This window comes from Symphalangus syndactylus, chromosome 2, assembly GCF_028878055.3.
Source record: "Symphalangus syndactylus isolate Jambi chromosome 2, NHGRI_mSymSyn1-v2.1_pri, whole genome shotgun sequence".
In the NCBI taxonomy this organism is placed as follows: domain Eukaryota; kingdom Metazoa; phylum Chordata; class Mammalia; order Primates; family Hylobatidae; genus Symphalangus; species Symphalangus syndactylus.
This window is the reverse complement of record NC_072424.2, coordinates 126,744,839-126,769,995: the sequence shown is the minus strand read 5'-3', so window position 1 is coordinate 126,769,995 and position 25,157 is coordinate 126,744,839. Positions and strand designations below refer to the sequence as shown.

Here is a 25,157-nt window from a genome sequence, read left to right as displayed (position 1 = left end):
AAGATCTTCCTGGCCCCCGGCCCAGGGCCACCCTCCTTTAGGAAGATTGTGTATTTAGCTGGTGACATGTGCCACTAGGTCTGATGGAAGGCTCAGGAGAAACTCATTCTTCTTATTCCACTTTCTTGCCCTGGTCTTGTTAGACGTAGAAATCGAACTTACTGATATTCAGAATTTGGGCATTTAAGATGTTAACTGACCTAGAAACAAATGCACTAAGAAACAAATGTCACCTCCTTTGGTGCTCCTCCTTGCCAGTTGGGATTGAAGGAAGCAAGTGGTTATTAGCCTTGGATGCTGAGCCGCCCAAAGGGGTCTGTGGATAGAAGTGTATTTCAATATAATTTGTTTTCTTTGTAATCCCAAGTATTTTATGATATGCATTTAAAAACATTCTGAGAAGAGGTCTGTAGACTTCACTAGACTGCTAAAGAGGTTCATGACACAAAAGAGGTTAAGATTCCCTCAAGTATTGGTTATTTCTTTCCTTGAGCAGGGGCCATCCATGTGCTCCTGTTGTAAAATGTATTTCCTGACCTGTATTCTCATGCTAGGTCTCTGGGGCCATGAAAAATAGTCAACAGAATATTATTTTCTACTGAGATTTTAAAAATTCTCCCTTAAACGCTTGGTTAAAACTTCAATTTCAAAGAGTTGGACAGCAAAACTACAACCACCACCAATAAATTTTCATGCAAATAGAGTCCTCTGGGTGGTCCAAGTGCTTAAAGGAATCTGTATTTGCCATTTAATCTAGCACACTGGTTCTCAAAGTGAGGTCCACAGACCCCCCCGGCAGGACTCTAAAACTTTTTTTTTTTTTTGAGACGGAGTCTTGCTCTCTCGCCCAGGCTGGAGTGCCGTAGCGCGATCTTGGCTCACTGCAAGCTCCGCCCCCCAGGTTCACGCCATTCTCCTGCCTCAGCCTCATGAGTAGCTGGGACTACAGGTCCCGCCACGACGCCCGGCTAATTTTTTTGTTTTTTTTAGTAGAGGCAGGGTTTCACCGTTTTAGCCAGGATGGTCTCGATCTCCTGACCTCGTGATCTGCCCTCCTCGGCCTCCCAAAGTGCTGGGATTACAGGTGTGAGCCACCGCGACCAGCCTCGGGACTCTAAAACTCTTTAAGGGGTCCACAAGAACCAAGTGGTTTTCATAAGAATCCTAAGGTGTTCTTTGCCATTTTGATGGTGTTGACATTTGTGAGGATGGAGCAAAGCTATGATCATAAACAGCTGGCTCATTCACAAGAATGCAGACAGTGGACCAAACAGTTCCACACGCCATTGTGTTCTTCACCACCACACTCACGACAATAAAAACACCAGTTTATCTTAAGGATGTTCTTGATGGAGCAGTAAAAATTATTTATTGTTCTAAATGTCAACCCCTGAGTACTCATATTTTTAATATTGTGTGAAGAGGTATGGGAAGTTTGCATAAAGCACTTCTGCTACTGACCTCCTGGGAGTTTGATGTAGTCTAAGGATTCATTTTTCAGGGCAATATGCTTAAATGTATATAATAAACAGGATTACAAAGGAGACCTAATCTATTGAATTATTTATCAAAATACTACAACGTTGTGATAAGTAATATATATGCTTGTTCAATGTATTGAATGACAAGATTTGTCAATGGGTCTAATATCTACCATGACATTGATCCAAGAAGACATCTCCAGTAATAGTTGATATAAAATATCTATGAATTCTATAGGTGGGAATTGAACAATGAGAACACTTGGACACAGGGTGGGGAACATCACACACCGGGGCCTGTCGTGGGGTGGGGGGAGGGGGGAGGGATAGCATTAGGAGATACACCTAATGTAAATGATGAGTTAACGGGTGCAGCACACCAACATGGCACATGTATACATATGTAACAAACCTGCACATTGTGTACATGTACCCTAGAATGTAAAGTATAATAAAAATTAAAATTAAAAAAATCTATGAATTCTACTGGTGGCATGATAGGTACTGTTAATATTGCCATTGTTTGTTGCCTACATTCAAAAATGAAGGAAACGTTAAGTTGGTAAAACTATGATGCATTTTTTGCCACTATCATTCAGAGATCCTCTGTAATTTACCCATGAACTTTTTGTGGGGATCTGTGGACCCCATATAGAGAACACCTGCCACAGAACAAACTTTTGATTCTTGACATAAATAGCATCCACAGTTACTCCTTGTCCTCATACCTTATTTTTCTTAGCTTTTGATCACCACCTGATATATATTAATTATCTGCCTATTTACTACCTGCCTCACCTCACTAGAATGTCAGCTCCATGACAGGTGGGGCTTTGTCTCCCTTGTTCACTCCTGTTCCAGGGCTTAGGAGGGTGCCAGCCCACAGGAGACGCTTAGCCAATATTTTCTTGAGTGAATGAATAGATACGATCAGCTTCCAAGTCTTACTGAGTCTACGTGGAACACTGCTCTTTCCACTCCTAGTTCCTGCTCCTAGGAGAGTGTCACTGTGTTTTCCAATATTTATGTCTCTTATATTGTAGTTTGCAGCTAGTCTCATGATTTAATGTGAGTAGTTTTAGAAAGAAGTTGCGCTTTAAAAGAACCTCTTAATCAATTAATGCCGAGCCTCTTTGCACTTTTCCTGGGATGTCTGAAGATTGTCAGGATCTGCTACTATTTCCTGCTGGCTTCCACAGAGAAAAGGCAAATGACTGAAACACAAGCCAGAATTTTCTGCAAAATCCCCAAAGTAAAGCTTTCGTAGGCTAAGATGGAAAATATGAATATGAACGTCTGAATATCTGGGATTGTAATTTTATCCAGGAAAACACACTGGTGTCACGTGAAAGAGGTCAAGTAGCTAAATGGAAAAATACCATCTAGTTACCTTATCATGAAACATTTCCTTTGGCTTCTCACTCTTCATAGGTTGATCTGTTTAACTATTTGGATTTAAAAGAAAGAAAGATCTCATGGCATCAAATCTTATTCTTATTCTTTGTCTTCAAATACTTTTATTATAAAATCAGTTCCTGTTTATTATCTAAAATATGGCCAAGCAAAAAGAGGACAATAAAAAGCTACCATAAATCTGTCACACCAAATAAATATTTTAAAAAGATATAAAGAATATAAAAATATGGTAGATATAAAAGTATGCTGGTGTATAGCACCTTTCAGTAATTTTTATATGAAAGCCTGGTTTTCTTACTGTGGGTTGTCCTGACTGTAATGCTGAACTCCAAATAAAATATTTAAAAGAACAAAGGAAGCAAAAGTCTTTGAACTTTCTTCCCCTATATGCTTAATTTTTTTTGTACTTAAATGTGAGATTTCTCCACAAAGAGGCCAATGTTTCTTTAGTTGGATTTTCATTGACTTAGACATTCTTCCATCTAAATTCCAAATGGGGAGGGATGGAATGAACAAAGGAAAACTCATTCGATTATCCAAAAAACTCAAGAGAGTTTGTTATTTACCATGTGAATTGGTAACTTCTCACTGACTCCTTTATTTGAGGAAGCGGCATGAAGATGAGACAGTGTTAGGTGAGACAGGCCCTTCAGCCTCTTTAATTAGAATGGGAAAGGACTGGATTAGCTTTGGCTTCTCAGTTTTATAGCCTGTTCCATTCAGTCTTGGGAGACTGAATGCAATTGCCTTAAGTTAACAAGGTCTCTGTTCACCTGGAAGGACTCATGACGGAGTTGGGGACCTATATTATCTCCTTTGGCACTTTTGCAGTTGGTAGAACAGATACTTCTGTTAATGCAATTCGAGTTTGTTTTCAGTTTCTCTGAACAAGGACAAAGACAAATCTCTCGTTTTCCTTTTATTTTGGTAACAGTCTCATGGCTTACTTTTTAATTTAATGCCCTAGTCTTCGTTTAAGTCAGTTTATAAGTGTTGGTAACATGCTAATACAGTTTGTTAGAAGTAATAGAAATTCAGGACTTGGATTTCTTCTGGGGCTCAGCCACGTTCTTCAACAAGGAAGGCTCTGACATTTCCAACCTCTTAATAATTCATTCTCAGTTCTTCCCTCCCTTCACCATTCCTTTTGAATTTTTAAACTTTTTAATCAAGGTTTTCATTTGGGGGGGCCTTTACTGAAGTCAAATAATTCCACCTTCATGAAGTTCTCACAGACCAGAAGTAGCTTCTTCAGAAGTCTAGAGGCCTCAAGTGATAATAACAAAAACACTGAATTATGTGCCTCTTGTGTTTTCAAAGCCTTTGAACCTCTATTTTCTCATTTTTACTGGCTGAGGAAGGATGGATGAGGTCCCTACCTTTCTGAGAAGGGCCATTCCAGAAGAAGCAGATGCTGACTGTAAAGCTCATTGCTTGGGTCACTCCTTGTTGGCACAGGAGCATTGGAATAAGGGTGGGAGAGAGTGACAGACTTGGAGTTGCTGCCCAGTGGGTCAGTGAATTAACAGGAGCAGAGGACAAGGAGGAGGAGGAGAGAAGGAACTGCATCCTTGGGAATAGGTGAAGTCTACTTTGAAGGGTGGACTTGGAAATGATGAAGCGGAGTGGACTGACGTGTGGTTGGGAAGAGGTGGGGAGTGTGGGACAGTATTACATGTTGTAGGTATCTACAGCTTCAGGTTAGAGACCAGGAAAACATCTTCATCTGCCTTCCTGCCTATCTTTTGGAGAACACCAGAAGAAAGATGATTATGGTTATAGGTGTTGCTATTGTTTTTTTGTTTGTTTGTTTTGTGATTTTTGTTGTTGTTGTTGTTTTTTTTTTTTTTTTTTTTGAGACAGGGTCTTTCTCTGTTGCCCAGGCTGGAGTACAGTAATGTGATCTTGGCTAACTGCAACCTCCACCTCCCGAGTTCAAGCAATTCTTGTGCCTCAGCCTCCCGAGTAGCTGGGACTACAGGCACACACCACCATGCTGGGCTAACGTTTGTATTTTTAGTAGAGACAGGGTTTCGCCATGTTAGCCAGGCTGGTCTCAAACTCCTGGCCTCAAGTGATTCACCCGCCTTGATCTCCCAAAGTGCTGGACTTACAGCATGAGCCACTGCACCTAGCCTGTTTTTTGAATAAAGGGAGTAAACCAGGTAATTGATGCATGATGCAGGCTCTAACTGTTCAATGTCAAATTTCAGTTCTTGCTACCTCCTGCCTCAAACTTGATACCACAGCACCCTTCACTGCCTTTAGTTCCTCCTCTGTATCAAGCTATTTCAAGTTATACCCTCTCTGCTTGGACCTTGTACTCATCATGCAAGACTCAACTCAGGTGACACCTCCTCCAGGAAGCCTCACAGACACGAGCTCCCCACACCTCTGGTGGTGCTCCTAGATAAAGCTCTGATGTTAGAACCCTAGTTGTGTGTGCCTCTCTCCTTAGACAATTCCTTGAGAGCATAGTCCATATCTTGTTTTTGAAGCTGTAGCCCTCACCACGAGCTTGGCACAAAGTAGATGCCCATGTCTGTCTGGCTGAATGAATACACGTCTGATGAATGAAAACACATGATGAAGAAGATCAAGAGTTTTGGAGCTACCGATGTCACTGCAGTGTTAGTGTCATGGCCGTAGGAATTCTCATTCTATTCACTGATGTTTCCCAAATGGTGGAAAATGTGCCTGTCACACAGTGGGTCCTGAAACAAAATTTTTAAAATGAATTCAGAAGGAAAAAACATTTTTGGAAGTGATGTACAAGTGGCAAGTTACAGATTCTTTTGCCATGTCAAAAGATTTTAAAGAGCTTTTCTTGAAGGCAAGCGTTCTTTTCATGAGACCCGCTTTTTCATCTGGAAGGAAGTTTCAAGGCACAAATTCTTCTGCAGCTTATTCATATGAAGTAGAAATATTTTTTTTGTTATTCACGTTACACAGTCTGAAGTGAGCCTAAGACCCGAATCTTCTGAAGTCTCAGGGCCATGTAGGGCACACTACTTGGTGCAGAGACTGCAGCGCCCTGTCCATCCTGACCCTTCCTGGGTTGTTCTTTGCAGAGCTAAGCTCTCAGGCCCCAAGACACAGTGAGAGAAGAGTCTGGAGATCTGGAAGCTTCTGCATACCTCCCTGCTTCCAAGCAGCATGCATATTTCATTTTCTAGGCAAGCTGGGAGGATAAACAATTTCCCAATAAACTGAGAGTGGCTAGGGAGGCAAGTAATTAATGTATCTCCTGGTTTGTGGGTGGGAGTGGGCAGGAAGCACATCAACCAGATCCCTGGGCTGTAATGGATGTCACAGTTCTCTTAAACGGTCATCTTGAGGTTAAAACACGTTTTTCCAATAGTGTCTGCCATTATAAAATGTAAGATTCAGAAAGATACAACTGTATGAAGCACAATCTTTTGTATTATTTTGTAGATGTTACCAATCCTTAACCACCAGTAGGGTGATGATGTATATCAATCAGCATCACCTTCAACAGTGAATAGTTACTGAGCAGTGTGGTGTGCAAGACACTGCAAAGACAGGGAGCATAAAGTGATTGCACTCTCTGTCCTTGAGGAACTTTCTATCCAGGTAGGGAGACATAAAAATGATGATGATGGCAATGCAGGGAAAAGCAAAACACAGGGCATGGCAAGCTCTCCACAGGGATTCCGAGGAGGTGGGTGGTTTCAGGAATTTTTTGCATCAGAAATGTGTCGGGGAATCACGAAGCCAATTGTGTGTAGCACAGAGGATGGAGAGTCGGCCGTAGCGTCAGATGACCTGGCTTCAAATCAGTGGTGTACTGGCAAATGCGTAACAACCATCTTTTCAGAAACAAGCAAACAAACAAAGGCCTGATGTGTAGCATATGTAGATTTCCATGGTGTAAATACTCCTACATGGCCAAATTTTCAAGCTACCATCTTCGTATCAACTGACTAGCGCAATTCCTAAAAATTTAAAAATTGACTCAATTAATCTGAGCCAGCTCTAACACACCACTAGCTGAAATCCAGACGGTTACTTACTAGTGGTATGAACTGAGGCAAGTTACTTAACCTCTGTAATCCTTGGCATCTCATCTGCAAAACAGGTATAATAATATCAATCTTAGGGGGATGCTGTAAGAATTAAATGAGATATTATATGTGTGGCAGCCATGAATCTCTCCCGCTGCTGGACGAGTAAGTAACCAATGGTCCCAGCTGCTTTGTTCTGATTTTATCACCTCATTTGTGCCAAGGCCATGCTTCCCGTAGGCTAATATCAGGCAGTGACTAGTGTGACAAGTTGTCTAAGGCAGGCCCATTCCTGCAACACACAGGACTCCTCTGATGAATGACTTTGGCTGACAACTTCCCCTTGGCTTGTCTGAAACTTTCATAAAACTACACTGTGTTCTGAGGCTCTCCTTACCCAATAGGAATCAGATCTACTATGGGTCCGATGGCTCTTCCTGCCTCCTTTTCCCTTCACAGGCATTTCCCCCAATCAATCTCTTGCACATCCAATTTCATCTTGGTATCTGCATCTTGAAGGAGCCCTTAAGGTTGTATATATGGTATGTGCTCAATAGTATTTATTTTTTAAAAGAAGAGTAATGTGGAATCTCCTTGCCCTTTAGGTTCTGAGGACCAACCTCTTCCTTTGGTAAGTGATCCTGAAAGAGAATGTGACAATCCTTACCACCCGCGTATACCTCTGCATGCCTCACCAGGCCAATGCAGACCAGACTTCCCCACCACTATCTTCACTTTTTCCACATCTTTCTTGCCTCATGTGCATATCCATCTTGCTTCTACCCTTGTCACTAAATGGAAACTGCTCTTGCCAAGATTAGTAGAAATCTAATGGTTACGTTTCCTATTCTCATTTTAGATATTCTTCCTTGAAGCTTCTGACAGTCATGAACCTCTCAGAACTTTTTTCCTCTGATTCTCTGACACCACCACATCTCTATATTGTACTCTTCCTGGGACTCTTGTTCAGTTTGTTGTTTGTTATTGTTGTTTTGCTTCAAAGTCCTCAATTGGTGCGAAAAAATGGGTGACTCCGGGCTCTTTTATCCTCATCCCTGATACACACACCATGGCTCTAATTCAACAACTTCAGCAGATAATTACTGAGCACCAACATTGTTCCAGACATGATCTCAACCTTCACAGAATATTTTAGTAGATTGATTACCCTCTCTTTGAACACTGATAACTTCCAATTCCACATATTCAGCACAGCCCACTTTTCTGCCTGCTGGATATCTCCATTCATATGTACTTCAAGCACCTGAAACTCAGCATATCCAAAGCAGAATGTATTTTTCCTGCACATCTGTCCCTTTATTCCCTACCCTCAGCAGTACCTTGCATCAGCTTACTCCAACTAGAAACCTAGAATTATCCTGAACGCCTCTTCATCCTTTAGCTCCATAGCCAATTACTCATGAAACAATTTTTGATCTTATTACATAGACATGTCTTGCTTAATCTATCCATTCCTCTTGGTCTCATGTACCATGACAATCCTATTCCAAACCAAAGCAGTTTATTTTGCTCTACTCCAAACATCTTCCCCTTGCATAAGATTCTAAATGAAAATCTTGGCTGAGTGCAGTGGCTCATGCCTGTAATCCCAGCACTTTGGGAGGCCAAGGCAGGAAGATGGCTCAAGGCCAGGAGTCAGGACCAGCCTAGGAAACATAGCAATGCCCCATTAGCTGGGGTAGTGCACACCTGTAGCCCGAGCTACTTGGGAGCCTGAGGTGGGAGGATTGCTTGAGCCCAGGGGTTTGAGGCTGCAGTGAGCTATGATTGTGCCACTGCACTCCAGCCTGCAAGACAGAGTGAGACCCCATCTCTAAAAAACAAATTAATTAAAAATAAATAAACGCAAATCCTATCATGTCATGATGTCTAGGACTTTTTATTGTCTTTAGCATAAAGCTTCAAATATTTAGAATATCTTTTTAAGGACTTTGATGATTGATCTATTGCCCACCTCTCCAGCTTTCATATCACACCCCTGTTCTCATCCATATGAGATTCTTGCAGTACCTGGGACCCTTGACCTATGCACATATTGTTCCTACAGCCTGATCATCTCTCCCAACACTTGTTTAATGTCTGTTTTCCCTGATAGATTATATACTCTGGGAGGGTTAGAACCACATCTGTGTTTTTCATTAGCGCATTCTCAACATCCGCTAAAGGGCTGGCTACAGAGTAGGTGCTGTGCATTTGTTGAAAGGAAGAATGAAGAAATTGACCATATCAGAATATAAGTAGTCTAAACATTTATGCACATGATGTACATAATAATCGGTTGCAGATGGGTAGGTTCCTGAAAAGATGTTGGTAACAAAATGTCAGACCCACCAGGTTTATTTATATTTAAAGGAAAGAACCCAGGAAGAACAGTTTAATTTTTTTAAAAAAAGAACAACTCAAATTTCAGTCACTGGCATCGATATTAGCGTGTGAGTGTTTGTACACATGCATGTGTACACTGTGTGATGTGGGGGTGGTGGCGATAGGGTCTCCTATGGTGATTTGGTCACCTTGAAGACTACGTCCTCCTTTTCTGGACAGGAATGAGGTTGCACTAGGCCATCTTCAGAAGTAGATTGGTGAACAACAGATTGGAAAAGCTTAGGAAACAGCTGTCACTTCTGGGTTTTATCATTTTGTTTCAGAACTTAACATACACTCTTTTCAGACATTCTTGTACTTCACAAATTTGTTCTTGACATTTTATTTCCTACATTCACTTTTTCTGGTAAACACCCCATAGGGCTCAGCCTTTGCTGGCAGCATGATAGCAGGGGTTAACTCTGTGTGGCATTTCCAACCCTCCTGCTCCAGCCGTAACAACTCAAATGACTGGCTGAGATGAGAGAACCTCTATGTTTCTTTTCTGCCTTGAAATATTATGACTAATTGAGGTATGATTTTTTTTTTTCCTTTTATCAACTCCATGGGCTCCCATGTTAAAAGACCTTGATGACAAATCCTGTTCTTCCATTTGGCTTCTTGCTTCTGATTGTTTTCATTCCTGCCTTGTTCCTAGCCTCCTCTTCTACTGTGCCAATGATGGTCGGCTCACAGGTCAAGGGCCTACACAGTGAGACTCCATTCCAAGAGCCACTGGTAAGATGTTTAATTGTTTCTTGCCACAGCTTTGTCACTTGCAAAACGGGACTAATAAGGCCATCTTGGCGAATAGCACATTCTTGGAAGATGGTTGACTTAATGAGGTGTTTTGGGTTTTTTAAAGCAAAAAGCCCTTTGAAAACTTGGTGTTAACTGATACCGTAATGTAAAATTATTTTGACTGAATCTTAAAATTCAAAAACTGAATCTTAAATCAAAAACTGAATCTTAAAAAGCTCAATATGGCTTTGCAAATAAATTAAATGCAGACTGTGCTCTGCAGAAACCTGACTTTCTCTAATAACATTTAGAGAGAATTAGATGAGGTGTCTTTTATCAAAAACATTTAAATCAATACTGGATTAAAAAGGGAAAACCAGGTAGTTTTAGGAACAGGGAATGAAACAAATAATATCTTGCCCCAGTTTAGAAGAGCTTTCCCAGGAAAAGGAAACGTTTTTGAAGATTAAACTCTGAAGATCTGTTGGACTAATGACAACATTTTACTTACCTGTAATCATTAGTATCTAAAAGCAAGTGCTTATAAACCTCAAGTTTAAAAGCACTGTTAAGGCTGCTAAGCATAACAGAAGTGTTTCTTTTTGGTGATAATGTATTAGTTTGAGTAAACTGGTGCAGCTTAATTTCATCAGCTATAATGGAGTGATGTACTCTGAGACCCTCTGTGCCCTGGGTAGAAACTGTAAGATTGAACAAGCAACGATTAAGTTTGCTGAGGATAATAAAGCATCCTACTATGGTTTCAATGTGGTTGCTCCAGAACTCAGGTGTTGCCAATGTGATAGTATTAGGAGGTGGGCCTTTAAGAGGTGATTGGGCCATGGGGTCTCTTCCCTTGTGAATGGGACTAGATGGCCTTACAAAAGGGCTTGACAGGTTGGGTGTGGTGGCTCATGCCAGTAATCCCAGCACTTTGGGAGGCCGAGTTGGGTGGATCATTTGAGGTCAGGTGTTCGAGACCAGCCTGGCCAACATGGAGCAACCCCGACTCTACTAAAAATAAAAAAAATTAGCCAGGTGTGGTGGTGCCTGCCTGTAGCCCCAGCTACTTGGAGGGCTGAGGCAGGAGAATCACTTGAACCCAGGATGCAGAGGTTGCAGTGAGCCAAAATTGCACCATGGCATTCTAGCCTGGGCGACAGTGTAAGACTCTGTCTCAAAAAAAAAAAAAAAAAAAAAAAAAAAAAAAAAGGCTTGACGGAGGGAGTTCACTCGCTTGCCCTTCTGCCTTCTTCAGTGTGAAGACATAGCATGCTTCTCCTCCAGAAGAACCATCTTAGAAGCAGACAGAAGCCCTCACCAGACAACTGAACCTGCTGGCACTTCGATCTTGGACTTTGCAGTCTCCAGAACTGTGAGAAAGAAATTTCTTTTCTTTATAAATTACCAGTGTCAGGTATTTTGTTACAGCAGAACAAACAGATAAAGACATATCCATTTTATAGTCTAGAAAGACGTGTCCAGCTTAATCAACAGCAGTGACCCAGAGGCACCGGAGATGCTTGCACAGAAAATACAGATATGCAAATTTATATGAATGAAAAATATGCAAAGGATGCACTGATGTGATCACATATTTTTCAAACTGTGAATCAATCAAATATGTATGCACTTAGTCATTTACTGAGCTAATAATTTTTGAGCACTTATTATGTGTCAGATCCTGTGTGTGTGTCTAGGTGCTGAAGAAGTACAGGTGAAAAAGACAGGAAAGTTCCCTGCCCACATGCAGCAAATTCTAAGACCTTCCTATGCGATAAGCTCCATGGAGGCAATAGGACGTAAATAAAGCAGTGAAGATGGCGCCTGCCCTTCAGGAGCTGACAGTCAGGCTGGGAAGGACTAAGGAATCAATGAGAGTGTCACATAGGACAAAAAGAAGCAGTTTGGCATAGTGGTTAAGAACAAGGCTTCTGAAGCCTGTCTGCCTGGGTGAGCATCCTGGTTCTATCACTTAATGGAGGCGGCTTCACTCTAGGCCAGTTACTTAACCTCTCTGAGCATCAGGATTCTCAACTCTAAGATCACAGTCACACCTTTTCATAAGATCATTGTGAGGATTAAGTTGAGGATTCTACTGCTAAACAGTACCTGGAATATAGTGTGACTTCAGGAAAAAGAAATGGGGTAAAGCACATGGGCAACTGGAATTCTAGAGAAAGGAGAACATCTCAAAGGCTGGGATCATGAGAGACTGCAGATGAGAATTTGAACGATGGATAGAAGGTGGAGAGAAAAAAGACAAAGGTGGTCTTTCAGGCCAGGTGCAGTGACTCATGCCTATAATCCCAGCACTTCGGGAGGCCTAGGTGGGAGGATCACTTGAGCTTAGGAGTTTGAGACCAGCCTGGGCAACACAGTGAGACCTCATTTCTACAAAAAAAAATTACAAAAATTAGTCAGGCTTGGTGGCTTGTGCCTGTAGTCCCAGCTACTTGGGAGACTGAGGCAGGAGGATGGTTTGAACCTGGGAGGTAGAGGCTGCAGCAAGCTGAGATCCCAACCACTACACTCCAACCTAGGTAACAGAGGAAGATCCTATCTCAAAAAAAAAAAGAAAAAGACAAAAAAGGCCTTTCAACTTAGGGTATCAGCATAAGGACAAGAATAGAGATGAGGATGAGCTTTTTCTGAAAGATGATGTCAGAAGCTTGGTTGGATTAGCGTTTATTTGGGAAAGCAATATGTCAGGGCTGGCAGGATAGGTCCAGATTGTTAAGAGCCTCGAAAGCCAGAGAAGGCCTGTAGAATTCACCACAGTGGGCAAAAGTCACCAAGCTTCTTGAGCAAGAAATTAAACGATATGATGTGAAGTGCCGCTTTGGGAGGCTAATCTGGCAGCACTATGCAAGTTGAAAGAGAGGGAGAGTGTCTGGAATTTGAGGAGAGCAGTCAGGAGGCATGGGAGAGTTGAAAAAAGTTAAAGACTGTGGTGTTGGCAGCAGCCGTGGAGAGAAGATGGGAACATCTGAGAGACATTCTAAAGAAAAAATAAAAAGAGTTTCATTGCCAATTGGACTGACTAGATTAAGGAAATAACTCTTTTTAAAAAATCAGGAGCATGGTATATAGGTGATATATGTAGGTTATTCAAAAGTTTTAAGTAATAAGCAATCATATTGGACAAAAATAGATTAGGCAAGATGTATGAAACTGACTGTACAAACTCTTATCAGATACCCAAGAGAGACTGTGAGTCCTTGATAAAGATGAAGGACCAAAGGACTTAGGGAAGGAAAGAAATATTGTGAGGCACAATGAACCTATGTGGGATGGGCCAGATACGAAACCCACCATTCCAAACAAAGAGTTACTCGAGATTTAACACCTGGGCTTTGCACATAAAAGTAAAAGGCATATGCTGATTTACGAAATTAATGATCTAAATTTAATGAAGGAAGCAGCTGGAAATAACAAAGTTAAAATCTCAGATACATCTTAAGCCAAAACAATTCAAGTGAGGGGGTTTATTCCCTCACTCCAACTTAGTTTCCAAAAATAAAAGAAAAATAAGAGTCGCTGCTTACTGACCACACAGAGCTAAGAGTGGGCATGGCAGGAAGTACAGTGTCATCACTTTGAAGTTCTCAAGGCCAAAACTTTAAAGAGAAACATCGTGCAATCAAACATCAACATTCTTTTCAAGGATCTTGGTATATTTGCTTCTACATTTGTAGCTGAATGGATGGACTGAAAATTGCTCAAAGTACAGGGTCTTAGTCAAAGATTTCTCCCTTTTCCAATGTCAAGTGTGCTCAGGGTCAATTCAAAGACCTTCCCAGTACTTCTTCAACAGAAGTCAGGGAGATGTGAGGTCTGTGTGTCAGGGGTGAATGAGCCCTAGCCAAAGACCACCTAGGCTTGGAGCAATTCAATTTTACATCTGCTGTCATAATTAAAACAAAATAAAATGGGTACCTCACATGACTTTAAGCCTCCAGTTGTTTTTCATCTTTCCTTTGTATTGCAAAACTGTGAATTATGGTTCTAGTCTGTATTTATTACAATTTGTTAAATGTGGTCACTGAGGAACTGACTGCCAGGGAAACCACACCCATGGGAAAGGACACAAGACAACATCCAGTCCAGAAACCTCAAGAAAGGACACGCTTGAATTTACTCTGGTGACACAGGTGGTTGAGAATGAAGCCACTCTGGCAGTGGTGGGTTATCAAAAAGGACACATAGGTTACAGATGGATGTGGGCCTGAGGGGTGTTAATGTGATAGTCTTTGTCTTTTTCCTTAGGTTTTTCTATTACTAGTTGTTGAGACTGATGCTGCTTATATTCTCCCTGAAATGAAATCCCAAGGGATCTGGATCCTAGACATCATACTCTAGTAAAATAAAAGTAGAAATGAGCGAAATTTGGCAATTAGCAATTTAACTTTTACTTCAATTATCTGACTTCTATGAGAAACCAATTTTTTTTTTTTTTTAATTTTACCTTATGTGTCTGGAATACATATGCTGAACGTGCAGGTTTGTTACACAGGTATACATGTCCCGTGGTGGTTTGCTGCACGTATCAACCTGTCATCTAGGTTTTAAGCCCTGCATGAACTAGGTATTTGTCCTAATGCTCTCCCTCCCCTTTCCCTCCATCCCCTGACAGGCCCCGGTGTGTGATGTTCCCCTTCCTCTGTCCATGTGTTCTCATTGTTCAACTCCCACTTATGAGTGAGAACATGCAGTGTTTGGTTTTCTGTTCCTGTGTTAGTTTGCTGAGGATGATGGTTTCCAGCTTCATCCATGTCCCTGCAAAATGACATGAGCTCATCCTTTTATATGGCTGCATAGTATTCCATGGTGTATATGTGCCACGTTTTCTTTATCCAGTCTGTCATTGATGGGCATTTGGGTTAGTTCCAAGTCTTTGCTATTGTAAACAATGCTCCAATAAACATACATGTGCATGTGTCTTTACAGCATATATAAAGACTATATACTATAAAATGTATGTGATGTATAATCCTTTGGGTATATACCCAGTAATGGGATTGCTGGGTCATTTTTATCAACATTATATTTAACACTATTCTAGAGACACAACAAAAACAAATGGGTAAGAGTTATAAAAACTAGAAAAAAGAAAGATAAAATTATCACCTGGGGATATAATTTTATCTGGTAAACTGAAAATAATTTGTAAAAATTTCTTGACAAACTAGAATTCACTCACTAAGGTGACTGGGTTAAAGATAATATATAGAAATTAGTAACAGTAATAATATGTAAAATTGCAACAACAACAAACCAAATATCTAGAAATCAACTTAAGAACTGTGCAAGATCTAAGTGAAGAAAACTTTAAAACCCTGGAGAGATATAAGAGAAGTTCTGAGCAAATGGAAAGGCAAAATACATTCTCAAATAATAAGACTCCACATACAGATGTCAATCCTCCCTACCTTAATCTAAAGCTCAAAGTAAACCCAACACATACGGTTTTCTGGGTATGAATGTGGGGTGGGAGTAGGGGGTGGCTGAACAAGCTTTTTTTTTTTTTTTTTTTTTTTTTGCAGATTGGTGTTTTAAAAGCTTTGCTTGTCATGAAATTGAGTAAGCTTTGGTTAAAATTCTTTCATTCAACTGTGAATATCTGCATGGGTTTAGGGTCAGAGAAAAAGTGGTTTGTTCTAGAGGCTGTGTGATTTTGTAGCCAGTTAAGCCCCCACCTGTTCCATTTATTCCTGGCTGCTTTCCCAGAAAGCACATGGGATGAAATAAAACTTCTTATGAAATTCCTGCCAAACCGCTTTTACTGGTATCATTTCTACTCTGTCTGAAACACTCATTGGTCAATCAGAAAAGGGAACAAAAGTTGTTTGTTACATGTGCTTAGCAAATCTCAATGACTATAAACCAGACCATCACAATGTCCAGGCTAGATTATTTATTGTATAACTTGTTCAGGTATTTTTTTTTTTTATATTATAAGGCAAGTTTGAACTTTTAACTGCATTTCAGGAGATTAGGCATCTATAATACGTGTTTCTATCCAAGCTTATTCTGAAACTCCAAGATACTTAGCATGGCCTTGGCTCCCCACCTACCCAACTCGTTTTAATAATAAGCTCATGCTAACATCGACATCATGCCCCATGCTTTGGGAAGAAGCCCTCAATATGGTGACAAATGGTCAGACATTCCCTCTTCTTAGTTTCCATCCTCCTTATAGTCAAAAGTATTTTAGTCTTGTCCTTCAACTTCCAGCCATTAGAGGGCAAGGCTGCCGCAGCTAACAAATCCTGAGTCTTGTTTTGAGAAGCCTGAGTGAAGCAAGTATTTTTCCAATTACACACTATCTAATTCAATTTACATTTATTAGAAAAACTGCCAGCTATTTCATGTTAATATTGACATTTTCATAAGTACTCGCAATTAGAATTCAAGCTGAGATTCCAACAAATCTCTTAGATGTTTTACACTTACTTTTCCAGTCTTCAGACTTTGCAAAATATTTTGAAGAACACGTTTGGAGGTCATTCAGCCTTTGGGGAATTTATACTGTGTATGTAAAACAGGTGGGCAGAGAAAAAAATATTACAAATGGCAAAGCAATTGAGGACAACTATAGAGGCATGCCAACTTCTGCAAAAATAAGTGTAGGGTATAAAATTCAAAATTTTAACAGTTAAATGGAGCCATTAGTTTTTTGCTTTACATAAAACTTCATCCCATAGCTTCTTTCAATAGCAAGCCCGCTGACTGCATTCAGAGAACATTTCCTGACTGCATTTAAAATGTAGTTCTACTCATCCACATCTTTTAATTTAGCATTTACATGTCTTTGTATGAATTGGCCTGCATTTAAAGAATGTCACATGTTTCTTTGAAGAGATGGCAATGGACTCCAAGTGCCTTGTCAACCAAAATAAAAAGATGTCCATATGCTAAAATATTTTGTTCATCAAAGTGCTCATTCTGTTTTACTGTCTAAAGCATGGCTTCCTAAAGTGAGATCTGAAATGTATAGTATAATGCACGCCTTGGTTTCTGGATAATAAATATTATTTACTTCAACTTTAGAAGAAAGTCTTACGTAAGACATATATAAATTATTCATAAATACAACACATAATATTGCACTATACCATCAAACCTCTTTAATGACATTTATTCGCATATGCCAATGAAAAGCCTAACAAATAAAAATGTCTAAGGGGAGGGCAAATACAGGTTTTTCCAAATGGGCAGAGGGTAAGGTAAGCTTCCATAAGGCATTCAGGGGGTGCTTCTCTCAGTGAAAACAGCTCCTGCTAATGCAGTCAGGAATGGATGTGTTGTTAATTCCTCAGTAGTTCTCAACCTCAGCTACACGTTGGCATCACTTCTGAAGCTTAAAAAAAAAAAAAAAAAAAAAAAAAAAAAATCCCAAAGCCCAGGCTGCACCCTAGACCTATTAAACCAGAACTTTCGGGTGTGGGACCCGGGCATCAGTAGTTTTTAAAGCCTCCACAAGTGGCCAAGGCTGAGAACCACCGCCTTAGTAAATGTTAGCCACCTGCCCCAGTAGGGGCGCAGCGCTGAGCGCCAGCGGCGGGACACAGCTGCAGCAGCTCTGCTGACTCACAGCGAGGGGCGGGGCTCATAGCAGATGAGCTCAGCTGACAGGTGGCCGGCGGATGCACCTGGCTGTGCTCTGGCGGCCCTTGCGGTGTGTGCTCCTGATGGGACCTTGCATGGAGACAGCAGGTCAGGCAAACCTGCCTTGGCAGCCATCAGAGCAGCGTTGCTTCCCCCATAACTGGGACATCTGGAGAAACACTTTACTGTACCCAAGCTCCTCACCTCCCTAAGCCCTCTGCTCCTGCCAAATAGGCGGTTCACCATAGAGTGAGCCTCTTGCTCTCAGGCTTTTACACACTTTCTAAAGTGTCACTTCACTTGGAACAGTCCCCTCCTGCTGTCCCCAGAGCCTTACTTCTGCTGCATCTGCTTCTACCCCTAAAGACAGCACCCACCTCTCCTCTGTCCGCCTCTCCATTTCTGGGAAGCCGCTCCCAACAACCCCAACTCTTGCTGGTTTCATTCCTCCCCGTAAATTTCAGATTGCTAATTTAACACATCCCAGCCAATGACAAGTCCTATATGGCTGCACTGAGCTATTATTAATATCTCTCTCCTTGTTGGTATTAAGCTTTTCAAGTTTGGGTCTTCTGTTGCTAACTAGGTGGCAAGCAACTGGAAGCACAGCGATGAGTCTTCAATGTCTTTGTAATTGCTCCCTCATTGCTGCCCCTGACCCCACCTGGAGCTGCTCTTTGCACATGGTTGATGTCCCATAAAAACTTGCTCCTTGGTTTATCCTGCACTTGAATCACTGCAGTAGCCTCTGATCTATCTAGCTGGTCTATCTGCATCGACTTGAAGCCCTTCTCTACTCTGTATATTGTAGCCAAAGTGATTCCTCCCACAAAATGTAAAAGATTCAGGATGTCCTGTAAACATGCCTCTTTTGCTTTAAGTCCTTTAGTGCCTCCCCAGGGATCTTTAAGAGGGTCTAGGAGGCTCTATGGGGCCCACCACCTGCCTGCCCACATCACTGGACTCAGCTCTTTCCTTTCTTCCTCAGCTCACCCTGCTTCAGCTTCCCTGGTTCCTCCTCCGTGCTCACTGTGTTCCCTTCTGCCATAAGGCTTTTTATGTTCCCTACGCCTGGGTGTTCTTCCATCTCCTCTTTCCCTTCAGATATAGCTCAACCAACACTTCTCTGACTTCCAGACTTGACAACTGCCCCATTCAATGCCTGGACAGCGCCATGTCTCTGCATTGTAGGATGCAGTCTACATCCTACATGTAGGATGTGATGCAGCCACTATTTCACACACATCTGTGGGGTTTTGGGATGAATGCCTGTCTTCCTGACAGTCTGTGAGCTCCATGAGGACTGACAGTGTCTATTTTAGCTCAACATTTTATTTCCAGTTCCTACTATAGCTCCTACTACACAGAAAGTACTAAATCAATGTTTATTGAGTGAATGAATGAATGATGGATGGATGGGTGGATGAGTCACTAGTAGAAGAAAAAACAAAATGTATGACTGGCCACTTAATTTTGCAGACTAGGGTCAGGAAAGCCATGATTTGGTGCCACTGCATAGTAGAATGCACAGTGGCAAGCACTTATAAGTGGCATAGCCAAGTGTCACAATGCCTGTCACACCCACGTCCCCTCCAGTCCCCTCTGCCTCCTGCAAAGTAGTCCTTGGTGACACTGTGGTAGGCAAAATAATGGACGTCGAAGGTGTCCATATCCTAACCCCTGGGACCTGTGAGTATGTTACCTTGTATGGCAAAAGGGACTTTGCAAATGTGAGTAAGGTTACAGACCTTGAGAGGGGACACTATGCTGGATTATCTGGGTGAGCCCAATCTAATGACATAAGTCCATAAAAGAGGAAAGCCCTTTCCAGCTGGGCTAGAGGAATGAGATGGTAGAAAGAGAGGTGTGAAACGTAAGAGGGGCTCAACCCACCATTGGTGTCTTTGAAGATGGCTGAAGAGAACTGAGAACCCCTGGGCAGCCTGGGCACTGACACTTGGGTGCTGGAAGTGGCTCTAGGTCTCAACAACTTCTAGTTTCCATGCGGCTTAGCTGTGTGTGGTTTATGTGCTTCCCATGCAGCCTGGCTCTGCCTGGCATTCGTTTCCTAGTCTTCACTGGCCTTCAATCCTTTTGTCTTCATTCTCACAGTTCTCCTGCCCCCTGGCTCCTGATACAGAGGCAAGCTGGGTGAATTGTAAGCCCCCTGTAATTAAGGTAGCCTCATGCAAGTTCTCCTTATTTGTGGTTTGATCTTAACCATCACTCAGCCTCTCTGGGATCGCCATCCTGGTTCATAAGAGGGGAATGAAGAGTGCTCATACCTACACCAGGAGAGGCTGTGAGGGCGGACGCCCTAACATGAGGCAAAGCATGCTAACCCGCTACACACTACACACATGGCTGCTGTTTGGTGGTAGCACAGGTGGCAGGGGGTAGCATTCTATTCTAGCTCCAAAATCCCTTTGTTGGTCCCTTCTCTCCTCCCTTGCCCCCTCCTTCACCCATCTTGTTTTCTGTTTGCCTGAAACTCCCAGGGATACCCTCAGGTCTTGCTAACCCCCAGAAGTGGCCTTTGGTCCTAAAAACACCTGTGACTCTTGCTTTAGATACACCCAGGACAAATGTGTTTCACAGCGTTATCGCTGAGGCTGGGGCTTCCTGGTCCTCCATGCTTCTGGATGGCTTGCATCAGCCTGGCGGAGCACTCGGCTCTGGCGTGCCTTTCTCGTTACTCCTCGGAGGGGGAGAGTGCACGAGTATATGACTTTCCAACCCAGGGCCTACAGGAGCTTAGGTTTCCAAGTAAATAAACACAGGACAAATGTATGCCAGCGGGCTGGGATCAAAACACATCTCCAGCTGTTGGGAACACAAAGAGAAGTAGTTTCCTTAGAAACAGGTTCCCGGGGGAAGGAATCTAGGGAGGCAATTTGAGACCACAGCAGAAACAGACCTGAGGGTTCAGGACCCAGTATGTCCTGAGCCCCAGGAAAACAGCAGCCCCTATGGACTCCCTGAGCAGAGGAGCTCCAGGTCTGTAGGAAAAATGGCCCCTTTAGGTCATGTGGAGCCAGTAACGGAGCCAAGGGGGTGGGAGCATCAATACTGAAATGTGTTCTGGAGAGTTTTAGCTTCCAAAGCACTTCTGTGTAGAATGCTCAATAGACTCTCCCACCAACCCTGTAATGCAGGCAAAGTAGGTAATATGGTCCCATTGTACAGATGAGACAAGCAAGGTTCACAGAGGCTAAATCCCAGGCCCAGTCACCCAGCTAAGGCAGCTGAGAAGGGAATATAAATACACCTTATCTTAGGCCCCTGGCTCAGCCTACAATTGGAAGCTAAATTTGAACTAGTTGAAGACGAAGAGCGTAACTTTCTTACCTTCACAGATTTGGAAAACACAGATATTTACTGAAAAACTTAAAAAGCGGACAATCCAAAGCCCTTCTTCATAAGAAAAACAATGCCTTAGAAATAGAGGCAATGGCTGAGGTTTCTTTCACTCACAAGACAGTCTCAGCTGGTTGGGACAGAGTGGAAATTTCCACACACTGGTATTTCATATGTATACTTTCAAAGTTAAAGGACATTCAGAGTCCAAAACTTTCAAGTAGATTAAAATGCATAGCTTTCTAAAAACCTTTGCTGACTCTGGCCAATTTTCAGACTTCTCCAGAATCCAACAGGGCCAACATGATTCACTGAATTCTTTATGAATTAAGAAGCTGTAAATTACACATCTTTTCTTTTAAACATCATTACTTTCCACACTCTATAGCCAAGCCGAATAAACAGTGTCACAGAGGCAGTGTTCTCTCTGGGAAGATTTTCTCCCTTCTCTTCCTATTCTTCAAATGGAGGATGGCCTAGTGAAGTGGCAATAATGGTTAAGGCAGGAGCCCAATTTGACATTTTTAAGAACTTGACGTGTAACCAGCAGGGTGAAAATGACAGCATAAGAAATCCACTTTCATGGAAGCTTCAAGATTGGAAAAGGGAGTGGCTTCAGCAGGAATAAGATGCTCTCCCTCATCTGGAGATGACAACAGTTGCTCTTCATTAGAAAAAGCTTTCCATCATTCATTCTTTCATTAAATATGGTCTGTGTGCCAGGTATTTCCCTACCCTGGAAATAAAGGAGGCTGGACATGAGCTGGAGAAGAGTCTCAGGTGCTGGGATGTGTCCAAGTGTGCCTGGGTTCAGAGGACCCCCACCCCCAAAAAGCAGGCAGCCACCTCCACGCTGGGGAGTTTCCAGCTCTGGACAAAAAGAAATGAGCCTAAGACAACTGCCTTTTCACAGTATGGCTGCTAGAAGTTGAACTTGCATCTATGCGAGCACTAATTTATTTAAAAATGATTTTCCAGGAAATGCAAAGGAAGAAGAGTTTGGAAAGATATAGAAAGTTTGAGAAAAGCTAGTTGTTCACAGAAAATAAGGTATAGCTATGAGATGCTTGAATATTTGAAAACAAATTGCTGTAACAGCGATGTATTTGTAAAGATGGAGAGACGATGTTACGTCAAATGATTCTGCTTCAAAAGCATGTGACTCGGCCCAGTCCTCTTCTCCCTTTACCCTTCAGGAAGTAAAACACAAGGTCTGAGTAGGCAAACAGCACCGAAGTGGAATCAGGAGGTCTGGATTCTCCTCCTGGCAGGGACTTTACCCCACCCCGAATCCCAGGCCCGTTCCCACACCCGTAAAATGAGAGAGTCCTCATCCTCTTTGGGGTTCCTGCAAATCCTAGGATTCCTTTACCCTTTCCATTTTCTTCCAAACCACCCTGCCTCACAAGATGATATTATTTCATCCTCAGAGCAGGCTCGGAGGCAGGCGCTGGCCGCTCCCAGCTGTATGCTAAGCAGCTCTGTGAGGCTCAGGGCCAGGGGCAAAACTGCCCGATTTTTGGCAATGGGATAAAGCAAGGGGCTTTAGAGCACTGAGATCTGGAACGACGTGGTAAATCAGCAGACCCATTTCAGGCCAGCAACCAAGACCCTGTGGGCATGCGGTGTGCAGGGAAGGGCCTCCGAGGGGAGGGGTGGCCTGCAAGGAGGGGACAGTGGGCTCCTCACAGCTGCCTGTGCCCCGCTGAGACACAAACAACACCCTCTTTTGAGTCAAACAACTGGCTACCCAGGCTTTGCCAAAATGAGGACAGACTCTTCTGAAAGGGGGCAATTTTATTTCAAGGGTCTAATGGGACCAAGGAGATGGAATTAAAAGTTTCAGCTATTAAAAAAAGGCAATAGACCATCTTCTTCCAAATAAACAAACTATCCTTTGAACAAGAAGACAGCCTTCTAACCAGGTCAGGCTGGAATCAGATCATGAAGGGAACACCCCTCCCCCCCACCACCAGGCTCTCTTCTCTTGAATCTGAGCCCCTCAAGTTTCAGCTGTGCTGCTTTGGGGAGCCCAGTGCTTTCCTGCTGGGGCTTTGCCAAGGATCGATCTGATGACCTCATCTGACATAGACCCTTCCCGACCACAGTGCTTACATTTGGAAAGGGGCCCCTACAAAGTTCTAAAGGCAGAATTCCAGGCAGGGAAATCTCTCTACAATCTCTCAAGTCACATAATAAAGGCAGTTACCAGCTCTTCAAAAATATAACACTTGCCCCAAATACCAACTTTCAATATTTTATGACCTTTTTAAAAAAACTCCAAACCAGGCTGGGCATGGTGGCTCACACCTGTAATCTCAGCACTTTGGGAGGCTGAGGTGGGTGGATCATTTTAGGTCAGGAGTTCGAGACCAGCCTGGCCAACATGGTGAAACTCTGCCTCTGCTAAAAATACAAAAATTAACCAGGCGTGGTGGGAAGGACCTGTAGTCCTAGCTACTGGGGAGGCTGAAGCAGGAGAATCGCTTGAACCCCGGAGGTGGAGGTTGCAGTCAGCAGAGATCTTGCCACTGTGCTCCAGCCTGGACAACAGAGCAAGACTGTCTCAAAATAAAAACACAAATGTACAAATGGAAACTCCAAACCATAATTTTTTCCCCTCACATTTGCCACCTTTCTCTCTAATGATTGCAGCTTATTATTTGTGTGAGTGTGTGAAAACTACATTATATGAAATGATTTACAGGATGGCAACAGAAGCTTGACAGAGCGGAAAAAGCTAGAGAATTCCTCTCAACTCTTACATTAATATTTGAAGAGTAGTGTTCATACGATGTGTTTCCGTATCGCTGTTTTTTTGGCATTTTCTGTTATCCTTTGGTTCTAACTTTCTTAGCATGAGGATTGAATCAGAACTATTAAAAAATTATCTGGATTAAATGGAACATATGCTGTTTTTAAAAGAACATATAGATATATTAATCAAGATCCAAAACAATAAAGATAATTAGAGAAGGCATTATTCTTGTAGTGTTTCTACACTCTGAATACACGTCTCACCAACTAAAAAACATATAGTCATATTCATAACCTATAGTTTTTTTATTTTATTTATTTATTATTATTATTATTATTTTTTGAGATGGAGTCTCACTCTGGCACCTAGGCTGGAGTGCAGTAGCACAATCTCGGCTCACTGCAACCTCTGCCTCCCGGATTCAAGGGATTCTCCTGCCTCAGCCTCCCAAGTAGCTGGGATCACAGGCGTGCGCCACCACACTCGGCTAATTTTTGTATTTTTAATAAAGACAGGTTTTCACCATGTTGGCCAGGCTGCTCTCGATCTCCTGGCCTCAAGTGATGCACCTGCTTTGGCCTCCCAAAGTGCTGGGATTACAGGCGTGAGCCACTGCACCCGGCCTCATAATCTATAAAGAAATAGATTAGGGTTTCGCCACCAAAAAATAAAAAAAGAAAAGGGAAAAGCCACTTTTAAAATATATCATCAAAGAAAGAAAATAAAAATAGAAATAAAATCATCAAAATATTTCACTGAAGCCTTAGGTAGTTGATCAAATACTGAAGGTGAGTGGAAAGCCATGGGTCTGGTGTAGTCGTCTGGCCCTGGCTGAGACACTAACTTCTCTTATCTCAGTTTTCTCTACTCTAATCATGGATTTGAAAACATGAACGTGACACTGAGGGGACATCATCCCCAAATGCTCCCAGCCTCTGAACATCCGCGTCCATTATGTTTTTAAAATGAGATGAGGAAGCAGCCATCCTGGCCGTGGCCCCGAGATTCGGTGCTTTTCTCCAGCAGCAAGGCTGCTGCTGAGGGCGCATCAGCAGTGGCCTCGGCTCTGGGCGATTTCCCAGCTTTGGGAACAACACCTCTGACTGATCCTCAGCACTTTCCTTCTTTCCTGCTTGTGCCTGACAACAGCCCAGGATGGGTCCGGGTGAACCCCAAGGGCTCTCTCAGACACAGAGACCAGGACTTCAGCCTCCTGGGCACCAGGCTGTCAGCTCCTCAGTACGTGTTTCTCGACACAGGGATGGGAAATGTACCTTTCGTTCTAGTGCTGAAAGAAAGACGCGCAACTCCGCCCTCCATTTTTGTTACCAACCTCTGTGCTGCGGAAATAATTACTGGGCTCAAGACTAACATCCCTTATGG

General features: G+C 42.5%; 1 protein-coding gene across 3 annotated transcripts in view; it reads right to left on the bottom strand.

Annotated features, from left to right (window-relative positions):
• The window catches only part of UST (uronyl 2-sulfotransferase), a 345,881-nt gene that overhangs the window by 103,488 nt on the left and 217,236 nt on the right, over nt 1-25,157 (bottom strand). The gene's annotated exons all lie outside the window — the stretch shown is intronic.